Here is a 23,011-nt window from a genome sequence, read left to right as displayed (position 1 = left end):
AAATGTGATTTTTACTTAAAAACTAACAAAAATATACTAAAAACTAACTAAATCATACTAAAAACTATGTAAAAACAATGCCAAAAAGCGTATAAATTATCCGCTCATCAGCAGACATAGTAGGCATCAACCCTCAAGTTTGTGAACACAGGATATTTTTAGAAGAAGGAACAAGGCATGTGCGTCAACCCCAGAGAAGACTGAACCCAACTATCTTAGAGGTTGTCAAGAAGGAAGTAACCAGACTACTGGAGGCAGATATCATCTACCCCATCTCAGACAGTGAATGAGTAAGCCCAGTTGATGCCAAGGCATCTTAGGCGAGTTTCACTAGCATTTTTCTGTTAGTTTTAGTTGTTTTATGCACTTTCTTGAGCTTAAAGTAACCAAGAATGGTTAAATGAATAACAAAGCAATGAACCATCCAAACAGCATGATTTTTATGCAAATTTCATGAGTTTTTAGTTATATTACTTGAATGCTCTGAATGGAAGATTCTCATGAAAATTTGCAAGACTTTGATGCAGTTGTTTGGATGATTTCAGGGAAGAAGAGGCTAGGCAAGGAAGCAACAAAAATCAATAAAGGAAGGTTGAATATCACATGTGGAGTTTAAGTTCTAGTTTAAGCTTAAACTGGAACTTAAACTACCAAAATCATGAAAGCTAGGAAAGGGTGAAAGTGGCGTTTAACCTCCAGTTTAACCTTAAACTGGAAGTTAAACGCCAGAAATGGGAAATGCACCAGGGAGCCAATTCCACGTTTAAGCTCCAGTTTAACCTTAAACTGGAGCTTAAACGTGTTCGACCTCCAGGATGCTTTCTCCGCTTCCACGTTTAAGCTCCAGTTTAACCTTAAACTGGAGCTTAAACGTGTTCGACACCTCCAGGGCTACCTTTCTCCGCTTCCACGTTTAAGCTCCAGTTTAACCTTAAACTGGAGCTTAAACGTGTTCGACCTCCAGGATGGCTTTCTCTATTTCCACGTTTAAGCTCCAGTTTAACCTTAAACTGGAGCTTAAACGTGTTCGACCTCCAGGGCTGCTTTTCCTATCTCCACGTTTAAGCTTCAGTTTAACCTTAAACTGAAGCTTAAACGTGTTCGACTACGTTACCCTCCAGGGCTGCCTTCTTCCATTTCCACGTTTAAGCTTCAGTTTAACCTTAAACTGAAGCTTAAACGTGCTTCCACAAAAGGCATCACTGGAAGTGTCTGGCGTTTAAGCTGCAGTTTAAGCTTAAACTGCAACTTAAACGCCACTCTTGGAAAAGGTTTCTGGGCCAAAAATATTGCAGTTTAAGTTAGCATTTGAGCACAAACATTAACTTAAACTTACTCTGGTATGAAACCCAATTGAATATCATGGTTTATGGGATTGGGCCTGAAGGATTGATGAGTCTGGAATTTCAATTTGTTGAGTCATGTGTCATTACTTGATTATCACTAAGTTGGCTCAATGAATGTTACAGAATTTGGATCAGCAGCCTCATCAAGATTATGGATCATAAACCCAAAGCAAAAAGAAAGCAGGGAGAGGCCTCAAAGCCCAAGAAACACAACAGAAGCTCAATGAAGAAAGTGTATAAATAGGATAGAATTTAAGTTAGAGGCACTTACTTTTACCTTTTCATTTTTGCTAGTTTTCATACCTTTGTAATTGAATTCAGAGCTATGACTCACTAAACCCCCTTTCATTGGGTTAGGGAGCTCTATTGTAATTCAATGAATCAATAATAGTTTATATTCTTCTTTAATCTTTTCTCTTGAATTTTGTTAGAAAGCTTCTCGATCTAATTCCATTGGGTAGTTGTCTTGGGAAAGAAACTACCCATAATTGGAATCCTTCGGAACCTTGGGAAAGGAATGGAGGATTCATGCTAGAGAAGCTTTCTCACAGTGAATTGGATTGGGGTTTTGATGGATATTGTGACATGTAATCCTACCAAATTGTGGTTCATGAAACTGTGTGGTATAATCAGTGATCGAGCATCATCTCTTCTTATGAACATTTAAACCAAGGGATTGGGAATTTGTTTGTTTTTAGAGAGAATTGGTGAGCCAAGGGATTGGGATCCAATCATATAAGATTGCCAAGCAAAATTCAATGAACGCATTGGTTGAGGAAGAGATAAACATGTTTTGATTCGGAGATCTCAATATCTCCTATAACCCAATGAATTCCCCATCTCCGATTTCCACTTTCTCTTTACATTCTGCAACTCAATTCATGCAATCACCCCCATTCCCTTTTAATTTCAGCAATTTAGCTTCTGCTCTTTAATTCATTCAATTTAAGATTCCGCCATTTCAATTTCTTGCCATTTACGTTTCCCGCCAATTTTACATTCCGCAATTCTCATCTAATTCTTGATTCCGCTCAACTAGACACACTTCTAATCCGAATTGCTCATTCAACCAATCCTTGTGGGATTCGACCTCACTCTATTGTGAGTTTTTACTTGACGATAACCGGTGCACTTGCCGGAAGGAATTTTGCCGATCGTGCAATTTCCTAAATCGTGGCATAACTAGTTTATGCGCATCAAGTTTATGGCGCCGTTGCCGGGGATTGGTTTTCGATTGACAATTCTCCAATTGGAAGTTAACTAGATTGAGCATTTTTTTTTTGCTTTGTTAATTCAGTTCAAGTTACTTGTGAATTTTAATTTCTGCACTCTGTTACATGCTTTCTTTCTTTATGCCTTTAAATTCAAGCAACTAACTCACTGACTCACTAACTATTTGAATTAATTCCTCAACTGCTCTAACCATACTCTTCCATTAACATAGAGTATTTTACTTGTTTGTTGCCTGTGCTGTGTTCTTGTATGACAGGTAGGAGAAGAGAGACATCAACTCCTCCATATACCGAACCAGAGAGGACCCTTCATAGACTTAGAAGGGAAGCAAGAGGGAAGAGAGTACTGGGAGAAGAAGAATCTGAAGGAGAATCTGAGGACAATTTTGAGGAAGCTCTAGATCTCAACATGGATAGAGAAGTTCACAACCATGAGAGAGCTGATGGAAACAACGCCATTCCCGAGAGGAGGGTTCTTGGTTCATACATAAACCCAACCTCTGGGAATTGTGGTAGCAGCATTCAGAAACCACCCATTCAGGCCAACAATTTTGAACTCAAACCACAGCTAATATCACTTGTGGAGGATCATTGTTCATTTGGTGGGAGTGCTAATGAAGATCCAAACCAACATCTCACAAAGTTCCTGAGAATTTGCGACACTGTGAAGTCCAATGGAGTCCAGGAAGATACCTATAAACTGCTCTTGTTCCCATTTTAACTTAGGGACAAGGCAGCTAAGTGGCTGGAATCATTCCCAAGGGAGAGCCTAACAACCTGGGATGAGGTGGAAAGCAAGTTTCTGGCACGTTTCTACCCCCCACAAAAGGTCAATAGGCTTCGATCTGAGGTTCAGACTTTTAGACAACAAGATGGTGAAACTCTCTACGAGGCATGGGAGAGATTCAAGGATTTGACAAGGAAATGCCCACCAGACATGTTCCATGACTGGGTGCAATTGCATATTTTCTATGATGGACTTTCTTATGAATCAAGGAAGGCTGTAGACCATTCATCAGGAGGTTCATTGAACAGGAAAAAGACTGTGGAAGAAGCCATTGAAGTGATTGAGACAGTGGCTGAGAATGAGTACTACTATGCTTCAGAGAGACACAACACTAAGGGAGTCATGGAGCTGAACCATGTTGATACAATTTTAGCCCAAAACAAGGTGTTTGCCAAGCAACTAGCAGAGCTCACCAGGAAATTAGAAACAAAGCAAGTGGCTGCAATACACACACAAGATCAAGAGGAAGTAAGCACTGAAGGAGGTGATTGGGAAGAGGCAAATTATGTAGGAAATCAACAAAGGCAACCATATGATCCACATTCCAACACTTACAACCCAGGATGGAAAAACCACCCAAACTTTGGGTGGGGGAACCAACAAACCCAACCACAAAACCACAAACCTTACAACCACAACCAACATAACAATTCCACATACCAAAACTCCAACCAAAGATCATACCAAGCCACACAAAACACTTACTCCCAACCATCATATCATGGCCAAAATAATCAACCTACCCAACCTAATCCGAACCAACAATTTCAAGATCAATTAAACAGGATAGAAGGAATGCTGGCAAACATGGGTCAGGACATAAGTGAGTTGAAAAGCTTTAGGGATGATGTGAGATCCACCTTAAGGAACCATGGTGAAAAACTCAAGAGGATGGAGTCTCAAGTAGGAGAGCTATCTCAACAGGCCCCCAAATCAACTGCAGTGTTCCCTAGTGACACAGAAAAGAATCCTAAAGGGGAACAAAAGGGAGTGAGATGGGAAGAATGCAAGGCCATCACTATATTGAAGGAAGTCTCAGAAGAAGAAGGAATCAGACCCTCAGAACAGGAGCCAGAAATCTTGAAGGAAGGTGTGGAAGAAGCTAAGCAGGAAAGTGAAACTGAGCAAGCCAAGGAACTGCAAAAAGGCATGCTGGAAACATACCAACCAAAAGCACCATTTTCTCAGAGGTTAGGAGGAGGTGAAAAAGGGAAAACCTATTCAAGGTTTTTAGAGACATTTAAGTCTCTCCATATCAATATTCCCTTTCTTGAGATTCTCCAGCACATGCCTACACATATCAAGTATTTAAAGGAATTGCTGAGCAAGAAAAGAGTTTTGAAGGGAGGACAAACTGTAATAATGAACAAAGAATGCAGTGCCATCATCAAGAAGGACATAGTCTCTAAGAAAACAGACCCAGGAAGTTTTCATATCCCCTGCATCATAGGGGAAACAAAAATTGACAAAGGATTCTGTGATCTAGGAGCCAGCATAAATGTGATGCCTCTGACTCTTATGAAGAGGCTACAACTGAATGAGGTGAGATCCACTGATGTAATCATACAACTGGCTGACAAAACTCAGAAGCAAGCTGAAGGGGTAGTTGAAAATGTGCTGGTGAAAGTGGGAAATTATTTCTTCCCCACAGACTTTGTCATTTTGGACATGGAGGAAAGCTACCTACACCCTATCATTCTGGGAAGGCCATTTCTAGCCACTGCTAGAGCGCTCATAGATGTAGAACAAGGAGAGCTAATCTTGAGAATACATGATGAACAGCTCATTTTCAATGTTTTCAAACCTGCATCTGAGCCTGAACCAGAACCTGAAAAGCCTAAAGATGATAGTAGCCATCTGTGTTTGGAGGGAAGCAATCCAGCAGCTGAAACTCTGAAACAGTCCTTGGAAGGCAAACAAGAATTGCAAGAGTTAAAGCCACAAGAATCAATAGAAACAGATCAGAAGGATCCCCCTGGCATAAGGGTCAATGAAGAAATCCTCAAGAGAAAGGGAAGAATTGTAAAAAAATTGCCAAGAGGGTGGAGAAACAAGAAAATCCCCACTGAAGGTTTCTCTCCGGGAGATAAAGTGATATCAAGTCATTATCTGCCAATCCCACCTGGCCTAAAAACCATTCCTTCCCAGCTCCCTCAAGTGTTCACAATCAGGAAAGTTCTTTCTATGGAACATTTGGAAATCATGAAGGAATCAAATGGGGACGTTTTCATAGTGAGAGGAGAGGACATCAAGCACTACAATCCACCCTAACAAGGGGCAACCGTCAAGCTAATGACGTTAAAGAAGCGCTTGTTGGGAGGCAACCCAACCTGAGGTAATACCCCCTTTGCTGTTTCGTTTATTTGTTTCAATAAAAAGGGTGAAGTAATTTCTGTGCATTGCAAAGAATTAAGTTTGGTGTTTCACACCAAACAATGAATTCGTGGATCAATAATTCAAAGGGGAATGTGTGACTCTAAGTTTGGTGTTCCACCATAAAGATCAACTGAACACAACAACCTTTGAATTATATGAAAGGAACAACCATTCTAAGCAATCACAGAAATGCTTAAAATCCTTAGCAGCAACTTCATTCCAAGGAGAACTCAAGGATTCAAAGAACAGAGAAGTAAGTAGGAGACTAAGTTTGGTGTTCACACACCAATTTAAGACTCAGACACTTACCCATACATAGTTGAGCTAACCACTCAAGTGCTTGAGAAGCAAGCAACTTCATCACTCTTTGCAGGAAAGGAAACAAGGATCTTAAAGCATGAAGCAACAACTAGGAGAAGAAGGAGAAATCAAATTGTTTCCTGGCAACAAAGAGAAAACAAGGAATTTCACAAGGTGGTGTTGTTCCTTGACAATTCTTTAAAAAGGGCAAACAAAAGCATGCTTGTTCTGGTTTAAACTGTAATTGTTGAATCTTTCTGGAATGTGAAGTTCTAGTATGTTTGTCTGTTATTGCTTTGAATAAAGTGAATGCCTAGATGTTTGGATATAACTTTACCTTCTTAAATAAATGCTTGCCATGCTTGTTCTGTTTCCAAAAATAAAAAAAAAGTTTGAACAAAAGTAACTTGGCTCAATTAGTGACAAATCAAGTAGAATTAAGTGGTGGTATGCATGCTTGATTGTTTAGTCAGATCACTGGAAATAGAGTGTAGAATTATCATTTTCTGTGTAGAAATTGAAAACTGTCTATGGATCTTGATGAATAAATGTCTTTGGCCATGAAAAAGAAAGAAAAAGAAGAAGAAAAAGCCACTGAAAAAGGGCAACCAAAAAGCAAAAAAATTGAGAAAATAAGCTAGGCACCAATGGTTCGAACTTCTGAGACAAATGCCTGTGGTGTTTATGTATTAAGGATATGCTTGGATGAATAGGTTCTGAGGAGTGTTTCAACACTTGGTAACTTGGGTTAACTAACCCGGGATTATCAACCAAAAGTCCATTATCAAGAGCAACCTAAATACAAAACATTTAGTCACACAAAGAGGTGCTGGGCACCAATGTCTCAAGAAGAAATGTGAACTAAAATGCCTGCAGTGGATATGTGTAGTGCACTGATAAGAAAAAGAAAATGCCAAAGGCTTGTGCAACACATGACACTAAGCAAACAAGGAGTAAAGGAGCTCAAAGAAAAAGAAAAGAAAAACAAAGAAGAGAAAAGTGCCAAGGACATAAGAATAACAAGAGGCCATAGCAGTGTTTGATGAATGCAATGAAAAATTGATAATCTTACCTGATAAGAATGAAAAAGTGATACTGCAACTTTCTGCATAAAACCCTTCTGATGAATTTCAAGTGCTTACTAATATAGCCAATGTAATTGCTTTCTGTTTCATACTTTCTTCTCAAATAACTCAGGACTTGCTTAGGGACAAGCAAGTATTAAGTTTGGTGTTGTGATGCCAAGGCATCTTAGGCGAGTTTCACTAGCATTTTTCTGTTTGTTTTAGTTGTTTTATGCACTTTCTTGAGCTTAAAGTAACCAAGAATGGTTAAATGAATAACAAAGCAATGAACCATCCAAATAGCATGATTTTTATGCAAATTTCATGAGTTTTTAGTTATATTACTTGAATGCTATGAATGGAAGATTCTCATGAAAATTTGCAAGACTTTGATGCAGTTGTTTGGATGATTTCAGGGAAGAAGAGGCTAGGCAAGGAAGCAACAAAAATCAATAAAGGAAGGTTGAATATCACATGTGGAGTTTAAGTTCTAGTTTAAGCTTAAACTGGAACTTAAACTACCAAAATCATGAATGCTAGGAAAGGGTGAAAGTGGCGTTTAACCTCCAGTTTAACCTTAAACTGGAAGTTAAACGCCAGAAATGGGAAATGCACCAGGGAGCCAATTCCACGTTTAAGCTCCAGTTTAACCTTAAACTGGAGCTTAAACGTGTTCGACCTCCAGGATGCTTTCTCCGCTTCCACGTTTAAGCTCCAGTTTAACCTTAAACTGGAGCTTAAACGTGTTCGACACCTCCAGGGCTACCTTTCTCCGCTTCCACGTTTAAGCTCCAGTTTAACCTTAAACTGGAGCTTAAACGTGTTCGACCTCCAGGATGGCTTTCTCTATTTCCACGTTTAAGCTCCAGTTTAACCTTAAACTGGAGCTTAAACGTGTTCGACCTCCAGGGCTGCTTTTCCTATCTCCACGTTTAAGCTTCAGTTTAACCTTAAACTGAAGCTTAAACGTGTTCGACTACGTTACCCTCCAGGGCTGCCTTCTTCCATTTCCACGTTTAAGCTTCAGTTTAACCTTAAACTGAAGCTTAAACGTGCTTCCACAAAAGGCATCACTGGAAGTGTCTGGCATTTAAGCTGCAGTTTAAGCTTAAACTGCAACTTAAACGCCACTCTTGGAAAAGGTTTCTGGGCCAAAAATATTGCAGTTTAAGTTAGCATTTGAGCACAAACATTAACTTAAACTTACTCTGGTATGAAACCCAATTGAATATCATGGTTTAGGGGATTGGGCCTGAAGGATTGATGAGTCTGGAATTTCAATTTGTTGAGTCATGTGTCATTACTTGATTATCACTAAGTTGGCTCAATGAATGTTACAGAATTTGGATCAGCAGCCTCATCAAGATTATGGATCATAAACCCAAAGAAAAAAGAAAGCAGGGAGAGGCCTCAAAGCCCAAGAAACACAACAGAAGCTCAATGAAGAAAGTGTATAAATAGGATAGAATTTAAGTTAGAGGCACTTACTTTTACCTTTTCATTTTTGCTAGTTTTCATACCTTTGTAATTGAATTCAGAGCTATGACTCACTAAACCCCCTTTCATTGGGTTAGGGAGCTCTATTGTAATTCAATGAATCAATAATAGTTTATCTTCTTCTTCAATCTTTTCTCTTGAATTTTGTTAGAAAGCTTCTCGATCTAATTCCATTGGGTAGTTGTCTTGGGAAAGAAACTACCCATAATTGGAATCCTTCGGAACCTTGGGAAAGGAATGGAGGATTCATGCTAGAGAAGCTTTCTCACAGTGAATTGGATTGGGGTTTGGATGGATATTGTGACATGTAATCCTACCAAATTGTGGTTCATGAAACTGTGTGGTATAATCAGTGATCGAGCATCATCTCTTCTTATGAACATTTAAACCAAGGGATTGGGAATTTGTTTGTTTTTAGAGAGAATTGGTGAGCCAAGGGATTGGGATCCAATCATATAAGATTGCCAAGCAAAATTCAATGAACGCATTGGTTGAGGAAGAGATAAACATGTTTTGATTCGGAGATCTCAATATCTCCTATAACCCAATGAATTCCCCATCTCCGATTTCCACTTTCTCTTTACATTCTGCAACTCAATTCATGCAATCACCCCCATTCCCTTTTAATTTCAGCAATTTAGCTTCTGCTCTTTAATTCATGCAATTTAAGATTCCGCCATTTCAATTTCTTGCCATTTACGTTTCCCGCCAATTTTACATTCCGCAATTCTCATCTAATTCTTGATTCCGCTCAACTAGACACACTTCTAATCCGAATTGCTCATTCAACCAATCCTTGTGGGATTCGACCTCACTCTATTGTGAGTTTTTACTTGACGATAACCGGTGCACTTGCCGGAAGGAATTTTGCCGATCGTGCAATTTCCTAAATCGTGGCATAACTAGTTTATGCGCATCAAGTTTATGGCGCCGTTGCCGGGGATTGGTTTTCGATTGACAATTCTCCAATTGGAAGTTAACTAGATTGAGCATTTTTTTTTTTGCTTTGTTAATTCAGTTCAAGTTACTTGTGAATTTTAATTTCTGCACTCTGTTACATGCTTTCTTTCTTTATGCCTTTAAATTCAAGCAACTAACTCACTGACTCACTAACTATTTGAATTAATTCCTCAACTGCTCTAACCATACTCTTCCATTAACCAAGAGTATTTTACTTGTTTGTTGCCTGTGCTGTGTTCTTGTATGACAGGTAGGAGAAGAGAGACATCAACTCCTCCATATACCGAACCAGAGAGGACCCTTCATAGACTTAGAAGGGAAGCAAGAGGGAAGAGAGTACTGGGAGAAGAAGAATCTGAAGGAGAATCTGAGGACAATTTTGAGGAAGCTCTAGATCTCAACATGGATAGAGAAGTTCACAACCATGAGAGAGCTGATGGAAACAACGTCATTCCCGAGAGGAGGGTTCTTGGTTCATACATAAACCCAACCTCTGGGAATTGTGGTAGCAGCATTCAGAAACCACCCATTCAGGCCAACAATTTTGAACTCAAACCACAGCTAATATCACTTGTGGAGGATCATTGTTCATTTGGTGGGAGTGCTAATGAAGATCCAAACCAACATCTCACAAAGTTCCTGAGAATTTGCGACACTGTGAAGTCCAATGGAGTCCAGGAAGATACCTATAAACTGCTCTTGTTCCCATTTTCACTTAGGGACAAGGCAGCTAAGTGGCTGGAATCATTCCCAAGGGGGAGCCTAACAACCTGGGATGAGGTGGAAAGCAAGTTTCTGGCACGTTTCTACCCCCCACAAAAGGTCAATAGGCTTCGATCTGAGGTTCAGACTTTTAGACAACAAGATGGTGAAACTCTCTACGAGGCATGGGAGAGATTCAAGGATTTGACAAGGAAATGCCCACCAGACATGTTCCATGACTGGGTGCAATTGCATATTTTCTATGATGGACTTTCTTATGAATCAAGGAAGGCTGTAGACCATTCATCAGGAGGTTCATTGAACAGGAAAAAGACTGTGGAAGAAGCCATTGAAGTGATTGAGACAGTGGCTGAGAATGAGTACTACTATGCTTCAGAGAGACACAACACTAAGGGAGTCATGGAGCTGAACCATGTTGATACAATTTTAGCCCAAAACAAGGTGTTTGCCAAGCAACTAGTAGAGCTCACCAGGAAATTAGAAACAAAGCAAGTGGCTGCAATACACACACAAGATCAAGAGGAAGTAAGCACTGAAGGAGGTGATTGGGAAGAGGCAAATTATGTAGGAAATCAACAAAGGCAACCATATGATCCACATTCCAACACTTACAACCCAGGATGGAAAAACCACCCAAACTTTGGGTGGGGGAACCAACAAACCCAACCACAAAACCACAAACCTTACAACCACAACCAACATAACAATTCCACATACCAAAACTCCAACCAAAGATCATACCAAGCCACACAAAACACTTACTCCCAACCATCATATCATGGCCAAAATAATCAACCTACCCAACCTAATCCGAACCAACAATTTCAAGATCAATTAAACAGGATAGAAGGAATGCTGGCAAACATGGGTCAGGACATAAGTGAGTTGAAAAGCTTTAGGGATGATGTGAGATCCACCTTAAGGAACCATGGTGAAAAACTCAAGAGGATGGAATCTCAAGTAGGAGAGCTATCTCAACAGGCCCCCAAATCAACTGCAGTGTTCCCTAGTGACACAGAAAAGAATCCTAAAGGGGAACAAAAGGGAGTGAGATGGGAAGAATGCAAGGCCATCACCATATTGAAGGAAGTCTCAGAAGAAGAAGGAATCAGACCCTCAGAACAGGAGCCAGAAATCTTGAAGGAAGGTGTGGAAGAAGCTAAGCAGGAAAGTGAAACTGAGCAAGCCAAGGAACTGCAAAAAGGCATGCTGGAAACATACCAACCAAAAGCACCATTTCCTCAGAGGTTAGGAGGAGGTGAAAAAGGGAAAACCTATTCAAGGTTTTTAGAGACATTTAAGTCTCTCCATATCAATATTCCCTTTCTTGAGATTCTCCAGCACATGCCTACACATATCAAGTATTTAAAGGAATTGCTGAGCAAGAAAAGAGTTTTGAAGGGAGGACAAACTGTAATAATGAACAAAGAATGCAGTGCCATCATCAAGAAGGACATAGTCTCTAAGAAAACAGACCCAGGAAGTTTTCATATCCCCTGCATCATAGGGGAAACAAAAATTGACAAAGGATTCTGTGATCTAGGAGCCAGCATAAATGTGATGCCTCTGACTCTTATGAAGAGGCTACAACTGAATGAGGTGAGATCCACTGATGTAATCATACAACTGGCTGACAAAACTCAGAAGCAAGCTGAAGGGGTAGTTGAAAATGTGCTGGTGAAAGTGGGAAATTATTTCTTCCCCACAGACTTTGTCATTTTGGACATGGAGGAAAGCTACCTACACCCTATCATTCTGGGAAGGCCATTTCTAGCCACTGCTAGAGCGCTCATAGATGTAGAACAAGGAGAGCTAATCTTGAGAATACATGATGAACAGCTCATTTTCAATGTTTTCAAACCTGCATCTGAGCCTGAACCAGAACCTGAAAAGCCTAAGGATGATAGTAGCCATCTGTGTTTGGAGGGAAGCAATCCAGCAGCTGAAACTCTGAAACAGTCCTTGGAAGGCAAACAAGAATTGCAAGAGTTAAAGCCACAAGAATCAATAGAAACAGATCAGAAGGATCCCCCTGGCATAAGGGTCAATGAAGAAATCCTCAAGAGAAAGGGAAGAATTGTAAAGAAATTGCCAAGAGGGTGGAGAAACAAGAAAATCCCCACTGAAGGTTTCTCTCCGGGAGATAAAGTGATATCAAGTCATTATCTGCCAATCCCACCTGGCCTAAAAACCATTCCCTCCCAGCTCCCTCAAGTGTTCACAATCAGGAAAGTTCTTTCTATGGAACATTTGGAAATCATGAAGGAATCAAATGGGGACGTTTTCATAGTGAGAGGAGAGGACATCAAGCACTACAATCCACCCTAACAAGGGGCAACCGTCAAGCTAATGACGTTAAAGAAGCGCTTGTTGGGAGGCAACCCAACCTGAGGTAATACCCCCTTTGCTGTTTCGTTTATTTGTTTCAATAAAAAGGGTGAAGTAATTTCTGTGCATTGCAAAGAATTAAGTTTGGTGTTTCACACCAAACAATGAATTCGTGGATCAATAATTCAAAGGGGAATGTGTGACTCTAAGTTTGGTGTTCCACCATAAAGATCAACTGAACACAACAACCTTTGAATTATATGAAAGGAACAACCATTCTAAGCAATCACAGAAATGCTTAAAATCCTTAGCAGCAACTTCATTCCAAGGAGAACTCAAGGATTCAAAGAACAGAGAAGTAAGTAGGAGACTAAGTTTGGTGTTCACACACCAATTTAAGACTCAGACACTTACCCATACATAGTTGAGCTAACCACTCAAGTGCTTGAGAAGCAAGCAACTTCATCACTCTTTGCAGGAAAGGAAACAAGGATCTTAAAGCATGAAGCAACAACTAGGAGAAGAAGGAGAAATCAAATTGTTTCCTGGCAACAAAGAGAAAACAAGGAATTTCACAAGGTGGTGTTGTTCCTTGACAATTCTTTAAAAAGGGCAAACAAAAGCATGCTTGTTCTGGTTTAAACTGTAATTGTTGAATCTTTCTGGAATGTGAAGTTCTAGTATGTTTGTCTGTTATTGCTTTGAATAAAGTGAATGCCTAGATGTTTGGATATAACTTTACCTTCTTAAATAAATGCTTGCCATGCTTGTTCTGTTTCCAAAAATAAAAAAAAAGTTTGAACAAAAGTAACTTGGCTCAATTAGTGACAAATCAAGTAGAATTAAGTGGTGGTATGCATGCTTGATTGTTTAGTCAGATCACTGGAAATAGAGTGTAGAATTATCATTTTCTGTGTAGAAATTGAAAACTGTCTATGGATCTTGATGAATAAATGTCTTTGGCCATGAAAAAGAAAGAAAAAGAAGAAGAAAAAGCCACTGAAAAAGGGCAACCAAAAAGCAAAAAAATTGAGAAAATAAGCTAGGCACCAATGGTTCGAACTTCTGAGACAAATGCCTGTGGTGTTTATGTATTAAGGATATGCTTGGATGAATAGGTTCTGAGGAGTGTTTCAACACTTGGTAACTTGGGTTAACTAACCCGGGATTATCAACCAAAAGTCCATTATCAAGAGCAACCTAAATACAAAACATTTAGTCACACAAAGAGGTGCTGGGCACCAATGTCTCAAGAAGAAATGTGAACTAAAATGCCTGCAGTGGATATGTGTAGTGCACTGATAAGAAAAAGAAAATGCCAAAGGCTTGTGCAACACATGACACTAAGCAAACAAGGAGTAAAGGAGCTCAAAGAAAAAGAAAAGAAAAACAAAGAAGAGAAAAGTGCCAAGGACATAAGAATAACAAGAGGCCATAGCAGTGTTTGATGAATGCAATGAAAAAGTGATAATCTTACCTGATAAGAATGAAAAAGTGATACTGCAACTTTCTGCATAAAACCCTTCTGATGAACTTCAAGTGCTTACTAATATAGCCAATGTAATTGCTTTCTGTTTCATACTTTCTTCTCAAATAACTCAGGACTTGCTTAGGGACAAGCAAGTATTAAGTTTGGTGTTGTGATGCCAAGGCATCTTAGGCGAGTTTCACTAGCATTTTTCTGTTAGTTTTAGTTGTTTTATGCACTTTCTTGAGCCTAAAGTAACCAAGAATGGTTAAATGAATAATAAAGCAATGAACCATCCAAACAGCATGATTTTTATGCAAATTTCATGAGTTTTTAGTTATATTACTTGAATGCTATGAATGGAAGATTCTCATGAAAATTTGCAAGACTTTGATGCAGTTGTTTGGATGATTTCAGGGAAGAAGAGGCTAGGCAAGGAAGCAACAAAAATCAATAAAGGAAGGTTGAATATCACATGTGGAGTTTAAGTTCTAGTTTAAGCTTAAACTGGAACTTAAACTACCAAAATCATGAAAGCTAGGAAAGGGTGAAAGTGGCGTTTAACTTCCAGTTTAACCTTAAACTGGAAGTTAAACGCCAGAAATGGGAAATGCACCAGGGAGCCAATTCCACGTTTAAGCTCCAGTTTAACCTTAAACTGGAGCTTAAACGTGTTCGACCTCCAGGATGCTTTCTCCGCTTCCACGTTTAAGCTCCAGTTTAACCTTAAACTGGAGCTTAAACGTGTTCGACACCTCCAGGGCTACCTTTCTCCGCTTCCACGTTTAAGCTCCAGTTTAACCTTAAACTGGAGCTTAAACGTGTTCGACCTCCAGGATGGCTTTCTCTATTTCCACGTTTAAGCTCCAGTTTAACCTTAAACTGGAGCTTAAACGTGTTCGACCTCCAGGGCTGCTTTTCCTATCTCCACGTTTAAGCTTCAGTTTAACCTTAAACTGAAGCTTAAACGTGTTCGACTACGTTACCCTCCAGGGCTGCCTTCTTCCATTTCCACGTTTAAGCTTCAGTTTAACCTTAAACTGAAGCTTAAACGTGCTTCCACAAAAGGCATCACTGGAAGTGTCTGGCGTTTAAGCTGCAGTTTAAGCTTAAACTGCAACTTAAACGCCACTCTTGGAAAAGGTTTCTGGGCCAAAAATATTGCAGTTTAAGTTAGCATTTGAGCACAAACATTAACTTAAACTTACTCTGGTATGAAACCCAATTGAATATCATGGTTTATGGGATTGGGCCTGAAGGATTGATGAGTCTGGAATTTCAATTTGTTGAGTCATGTGTCATTACTTGATTATCACTAAGTTGGCTCAATGAATGTTACAGAATTTGGATCAGCAGCCTCATCAAGATTATGGATCATAAACCCAAAGCAAAAAGAAAGCAGGGAGAGGCCTCAAAGCCCAAGAAACACAACAGAAGCTCAATGAAGAAAGTGTATAAATAGGATAGAATTTAAGTTAGAGGCACTTACTTTTATCTTTTCATTTTTGCTAGTTTTCATACCTTTGTAATTGAATTCAGAGCTATGACTCACTAAACCCCCTTTCGTTGGGTTAGGGAGCTCTATTGTAATTCAATGAATCAATAATAGTTTATCTTCTTCTTCAATCTTTTCTCTTGAATTTTGTTAGAAAGCTTCTCGATCTAATTCCATTGGGTAGTTGTCTTGGGAAAGAAACTACCCATAATTGGAATCCTTCGGAACCTTGGGAAAGGAATGGAGGATTCATGCTAGAGAAGCTTTCTCACAGTGAATTGGATTGGGGTTTGGATGGATATTGTGACATGTAATCCTACCAAATTGTGGTTCATGAAACTGTGTGGTATAATCAGTGATCGAGCATCATCTCTTCTTATGAACATTTAAACCAAGGGATTGGGAATTTGTTTGTTTTTAGAGAGAATTGGTGAGCCAAGGGATTGGGATCCAATCATATAAGATTGCCAAGCAAAATTCAATGAACGCATTGGTTGAGGAAGAGATAAACATGTTTTGATTCGGAGATCTCAATATCTCCTATAACCCAATGAATTCCCCATCTCCGATTTCCACTTTCTCTTTACATTCTGCAACTCAATTCATGCAATCACCCCCATTCCCTTTTAATTTCAGCAATTTAGCTTCTGCTCTTTAATTCATGCAATTTAAGATTCTGCCATTTCAATTTCTTGCCATTTACGTTTCCCGCCAATTTTACATTCCGCAATTCTCATCTAATTCTTGATTCCGCTCAACTAGACACACTTCTAATCCGAATTGCTCATTCAACCAATCCTTGTGGGATTCGACCTCACTCTATTGTGAGTTTTTACTTGACGATAACCGGTGCACTTGCCGGAAGAAATTTTGCCGATCGTGCAATTTCCTAAATCGTGGCATAACTAGTTTATGCGCATCACCAGTACAAGTGGTGCCCAAGAAGTCTGGAGTCACTACAGTGAAGAATGAGCATGGAGAGCTCATAGCAACCAGAGTACAGAACGCCTGGAGGGTCTGCATTGATTACAGGCGCCTAAACCAGGCCACTCGTAAGGATCACTATCCTCTTCCATTCATTGATCAAATGCTGGATCGCCTGTCAGGTAAATCACATTATTGCTTTTTAGATGGTTACACAGGCTATTTCCAGATTCATATAGCTCCTGAAGATCAGGAGAAGACCACTTTTACATGTCCTTTTGGGACTTATGCTTATAAGAGAATGTCCTTTGGCTTGTGCAATGCACCAGCTACTTTTCAAAGGTGTATGATGAGTCTTTTCTCTAACCATATTGAGGACTGTATGGAGGTTTTTATGGATGATTTTAGCGTTTATGTTGATTCCTTTAGCCTTTACTTGGATAGTTTATCTAGAGTATTAGATAGATGTGCCAGTACAAACCTTGTATTGAATTTTGAAAAATGTCACTTTATGGTAAGACAAGGTATTGTACTAGGACATGTTGTGTCCAATACTGGTATTTCTGTAGATCCAGCAAAGGTGGATGTTATTTCTAGTTTACCTTACCCCTCCTCTGTGAGGGAAGTCCGTTCGTTCTTTGGCCATGCAGGTTTTTACCGGAGATTCATTAAGGACTTTAGTAAGATAGCACTTCCCTTATCCAGACTACTGCAGAAAGATATTGAGTTCGAGTTCAGTGAGGATTGCAAACACACGTTTGATAAGCTGAAGACTGCCCTGACTTAAGCTCCAATTGTGAGAGGACCTGACTGGAGCCAGCCATTTGAGATCATGTGCAATGCTTCCAACCATGCAGTAGGAGCAGCGCTAGCTCAGCATGAAGGTAAGGACCCCTTTGTAATTGCTTATGCGTCTAAGACTTTAGATGCCGCTCAGTCTAATTACACTACTACTGAGAAAGAGCTTCTTGCTATTGTTTTTGCTCTGGATAAATTCCGAGCCTATTTACTTGGTACGAAAGTAGTAGTGTACTCGGACCACGCAGCTCTAAAGTATTTATTAGCTAAAAAAGAATCCAAACCAAGGCTTATACGTTGGATACTGCTACTACAAGAATTTGATTTAGAAATTAAGGATAGGAGTGGTAACCAGAATCTAGTGGCAAACCACTTGAGTCGCCTTGAGCACATTAAGGATAACTCCACTCCTATAGCTGATAATTTCCCTTTTGATAACCTGCAAGTAGTATCTGAGGTAGTCCCTTGGTATGCACCTGTAGCTAATTATCTAGTTAGCCGCACTTTTCCTCCAAACTTTACTAAGCATCAAAGAGACAAGCTGAAAAGCGAGTCTAAATATTATATATGAGATGACCCGTATTTATGGAGATGTGGCGCTGACCAGGTAATTAGACGGTGTGTGCCTCAATCAGAATTCCAGTCCATTTTAGAGGCCTGCCACTCATCTGAGAGTGGAGGACATTTTGGCCCTCAAAGAACATTTAGAAAAATTTTAGACTATGGACTCTGGTGGCCTACTCTTTTTAGAGACGCTGCTGAATTTTGTAAATCTTGTTTCTCATGCAAAAAATTTGGTAATATATCCAAGAGGGATGAGATGTCTCAACAAATTATGCTTTTCTGTGAAATTTTTTATGTTTGGGGCATTGACTTCATGGGTCTATTTCCAAATTCTAATGGTTACTTTTATATATTGTTAGCGGTGGATTACGTTTCTAAATGGGTGGAAGCAATTCCTACCCGCACTGATGATGCTAACACTATTGTTTCCTTTGTTAAAAACCATATTATTTGTCGCTTTGGATTACCACGAGCAATCGTGAGCGATCAAGGCACCCATTTTTGTAACAGGAGACTAACAGGATTACTGAAGAAGCATGGGATAATTCATAAAGTAGCAACAGCTTACCATCCTCAGACTAATGGGCAAGCTGAGGTGTCTAACAGAGAGATAAAGCGCATATTGCAGAAGATAGTCAAACCTCATAGAAGATACCGGAGCACCAGGCTACAAGATGCACTTTGGGCATACAAAACAGCATACAAGACACCCATTGGGATGAGTCCCTTCCGCTTAGTTTATGGAAAAGCCTGTCATCTCCCAGTTGAAGTAGAGCACAAAGCCTTTTGGGCAGTAAAGGAGTGCAACATGGGATTTGAGACAGCCGGAGCTGAAAGGAAGTTGCAACTGCAAGAACTAGAAAGCCTTCGCCTAGAAGCTTATGAGAACTCAAGGCTGTACAAGGAAAAGATGAAGGCTGTACATGATAAGCACATCAAGAGGAGAAAGTTCCAACCTGGGGACTTAGTCCTCCTTTACAAATCTAGACTGAGGCTCATGCCAGGCAAGTTGTGATCAAGATGGGAAGGTCCATATAGAGTATAGAAGGCTGAGCCATACGGAGTTTTTCACCTAAGTCATCCTTCAAGCTCTGAATTCATCAAAGTTAATGGACAACGTTTAAAGCTATATCATGGCGAGAAGATGAAGAAAAACAAGGAGCTCGAGATCTTCCTCCTGGAGGATCCACCCATAGCTGAAGACTGAGCTAGTGGAGCGTCCAACTTACGAACGTTAAAGCAAAGTGCTAGGTGGGAGACAACCCACCATGGTATGATCGTTCCTTTCTTTTTATTTCTTAGTTTTATTTAACAATAACTCTTCTCAGTACCAGTGCCTATAGTTTGCATCTGTATCTACATATTGCACATCATAAAAAAAATTTTGCACGCGACGCGACCGCATCACCGACGCATCCGCGTCACAGGTGAGTAAAAAGAGAAAAAGAAATTGAACAGAGAGTCACGCGAGAGCGTGGCTGGAGGCATGCCCCTGGCACGATTCGACCCACACGACCGCGTCCATGATGCGTCCACGTCATTTGGGAATAATGCCTCCCATGCATCCGCGTCACCCACGCGGACGCGTGACCTGAAAATTGACGTAAACAATGGGTGTTTGGCAGCAAGTTAGGCTGGAGTAGGGCTGGAATGGTGCTGGACGCACAAGCCCTACGACGCGACCGCGTGCCCCACGCGTCCGCGTCGCCTTCCAATCTTGGCCATCCATACGACCGCGTCACCCAATATTTTGGCAAAAAGAGTTTCGAACAGAGAGTTGTGCGGGCGAGAGGCAGCCTCGCGCCACTCGCATGGTTCTTGTCACGCGTCTGCGTGACCGACGCGACCGCGTCGATTCATTTAAGTGCCACTCGTGCAAACGCATACCCTACGCATACGCGTCGCTTGTGCCACACAGCTCATCCAAATCTGCCAAAATATCTTATCTTTTTCTTTCTCAAATCCTAATTTTTCTTTCCCCTCCCCTTTCCTTCCTTCTTCCTTCTTTCTCACTTTCTACTTTCTCTCTCACCACCATTATCAAGGTTTTTCTTTTCTTCTTCCTTCCTTACTTTTCTATTATCCTTCTTATTTTTATGTTTTCTTCTTTTCTTTTCTTTTTACTTTCCTTATCCATGTTTTCTTTTTCTTTCTTTTTCTTTTAATTGGTGTTAGAAATTTATTTGGGTCATTGTTTCTTATTATATGCTTATGGACTGTTGCAATATTGTTTGGCAATTATATATTAATTTTTAAGGGTTGCTTGCATGTTCAATTCAATAATTTCAACCGCTTATTCATCATGCATGCTATGTGTTTGTGAAAAAGCCCATATGGCATTATGCATTTTTCTAGATTATTCCATTCTACTATTCTAATGCCTGTTTTTCACAAAACCCCTTTCATATTTTATTCATTGAAGATAATTGTCAATACAAACGTGATGGCCAGTTTGTTACAAGTGATAACATATTTAAGTAATTAATGCTTGATCTATGCTACTCATGCCTTTGCCAACATGCCAATAAACATCTTGCATCTAATTACCAAAAAATGCACTTACTTTATTTCCTTTGATGAACTTTTCACATGTAGTCATGACCATGTGTTAACGACATCCTTCTTTCCTGTGCATTGATTATCACCTATACCATCCTCTTCCTTACTCTATCCCTTTGAATTCAAAGTTACTTTCTTTTTTTTCCCTTTTCAGGATGGCCACCAAGAAAGAAAAAGAGAAAGCTACTCCCAAAACCAGCAAGGAGAGGAACAAAAAGAATTAAGAGGATTATAAAGGTTGATGAAAAAGAGAAAGCCTTCCCAGCAAAGGACACTGCGCGATTTCCCAATCGCTACTGTGAGCAGATGTTCCCCATCCTGGCAGCGCGGAGTTACAACAACGAATACCTTCTTATCCTTCCGCCCAATATTGCTACCTTTGTTGAGCCGCAAATTGAACGAAGATAATGGGGTTTCCCACAGAGACAGCAAAGACAGGTTAATCTTTCCTGAGTAGTTGAGTTCTACTCCAATTTCCACCTGCTAACCCTGCAGTCTGTCTATGTCTGTCAGAAGCAAGTCCCCATTACAGAAGAGGCCATTCAACGAGCTTTAGATATTCCCCCTGCTCCAGAAGGACTGGACGCATTTCAAGAAGCCTCACTCAAGCGCCAGACATACCAATTTGACTGGGACGCCGTTCTCAGAGTTATCGTACAACCTGGCAGCAGATGGATCTACGGATACCATCGTTCCCGTCCTAAGGGAATATTGGCTTCCGCACTTACCTTGGAGTCTCGAGTATGGGCACAGATCATGTCCCATTATGTCTTCCCGAGCACCCACGAGTCCTCCTTCACTGCAGACATGGCTGTTTTACTATGGTGCATCCTTACAGACCAGCCTCTAAACTTACCAAGACACATCCGAAATGCCATGGGACACATACAGATTGTGGGCAACTTACCTTTTCCCGCCCTAATTTCAGATCTCATCTCCGCAGCCGAAGTCGCCTACAGAGTGGGTGACACCAAAGCCATGCTTCCACGGGATGATCAATACATTCCTAACAGGAAATATATCAGACCTTCAGCAGCCACTACAAGCCAGCCTACTGAACCGGCTGAGGACATTCCTCCTTCAACACCACAAGCACCTACAACAAACCAACTGCTCCATCAGATTCTTGAAAGGTTGGATCGGCAGGAACAGAAAGCAAAGCTGAGAGAGCGCCGTAACAAGCGCCGATTCACATACCTCAAGGAGCTGATTATGGGAAAACTCAAGGAGCTGATTATGGGAAAATTCAAGGACTCAGACACCCCGGACTCCACTTCCTTTACCAGCACAGGGAGCCATGACGGTCCCGACTATGGAGATACTGCTACCAGCCCACCTTTGTTCCTGACAGATGGCACCGAGGACGGTGCAAAGCCTTAAGTGTGGGGAGGTCGGTCAGTACCTGACTTCCGGAGGTAATTTCTCTTTCCTAACACCAATAAAATAGGATATTTAGTTAGTTTTTCTTATGTAGAATAAGATAAATTGCATAGTAATAGGTTAGTTGCATGCATGTTCTACTTGATTGAAAAGGTAATAAGTTTCTTCTAAGACCCTATTTTTAGAACAAAATTTCACTAATTTTAATCAAAACTTTTTTGTTAAATTTGCTTGAAGTTATATTTGGAACATGGTTTTTGAGCTAAAGAACACACAACCAGTGAGACTTCGAGCCTAAATACATGGTTATATTATTTAACCATAATTATTTTATTCTTGTGTGTTTACTTCTCTATGATTGTAATCTACATTTTGTTTCATCCTATATGTCCAATGTTTAATATATTTATATGCCTGCATATGATTGAGGCCATTATTTGTTTAGCTCACTTATCCAAATTAAGCCTACCCTTTCAATTACCTTTGTTAGCCACTTTGAGCCTTTAAATCTCATTTGTTCTGCATTTTACCACATTACTAGCCTTAAGCAGAAAAATAATTATATATCCTAATTGAATCTTTGGTTAGCTTGAGGTAGAATTGTGTCAATTAAGTATGGGAAAATTGTGGGAACAAAAGATAATGAGGAAATGTGTCATGATGATATAATGGGAATTTGGGTACCTACTCATGTGAAACTATAAGAATTAAAAATCTATGTGCATTGATAAGCTATGTTTATTTTTATGTTTACGTTAAAAAAAAGAAAAAAAAATCCAAAAATAGTCAATAAATAAGGGGACAAAATTACCCCAATGCTAAGTTAAAAATTCAAAGATCAATGCATATATGATAACCTTAAAATAAAAGTTGATACATGAGTATGGAATGTGAAAGAGAAATTTTGGGTAGCTAGGTATGAAATTTAAGTTATATAGAATTTATATATGTGTGTTAGGTGAAAGCTTGGGTTAAGTAAAGATTCAATTTATAAGCCTACTTAGCCATATATATACCCGTACCCTTACCTTGGCCCCATTACAACCTTGAAAATACCTCATGATGTTTGCATTGGTATATTAAATGTTGTTGATTGGTTAGGTGCAAAATAAAAACTAGAAAGCATGATTAGAGAAGGATAGAGTGATTACCCTATACACTAGAGAGATTAGAGCATACATACATCATCAGTGAGGGTTCAATGCTTAAA

The 23,011-nt window shown here is 39.9% G+C and overlaps 2 non-coding genes across 2 annotated transcripts; both read right to left on the bottom strand.

Moving 5' to 3' along the window:
• Positions 1-3,413: 3,413 nt before the first annotated feature.
• LOC112774225 (small nucleolar RNA R71) lies at positions 3,414-3,517 on the bottom strand. Its single transcript, XR_003188723.1, has one exon. It is a non-coding gene; the product is annotated as a small nucleolar RNA R71 (small nucleolar RNA).
• A 6,873-nt stretch (positions 3,518-10,390) lies between these two features.
• Positions 10,391-10,494, bottom strand: LOC112774212 (small nucleolar RNA R71). The gene has a single exon (XR_003188711.1). It is a non-coding gene; the product is annotated as a small nucleolar RNA R71 (small nucleolar RNA).
• Between the last annotated feature and the right edge of the window lie 12,517 nt (positions 10,495-23,011).

This window comes from Arachis hypogaea, chromosome 18, assembly GCF_003086295.3.
Source record: "Arachis hypogaea cultivar Tifrunner chromosome 18, arahy.Tifrunner.gnm2.J5K5, whole genome shotgun sequence".
Taxonomy (NCBI): Eukaryota; Viridiplantae; Streptophyta; class Magnoliopsida; order Fabales; family Fabaceae; genus Arachis; species Arachis hypogaea.
The sequence above is the reverse complement of the archived record's forward strand: the minus strand, read 5'-3'. Positions and strand labels throughout refer to the sequence as shown.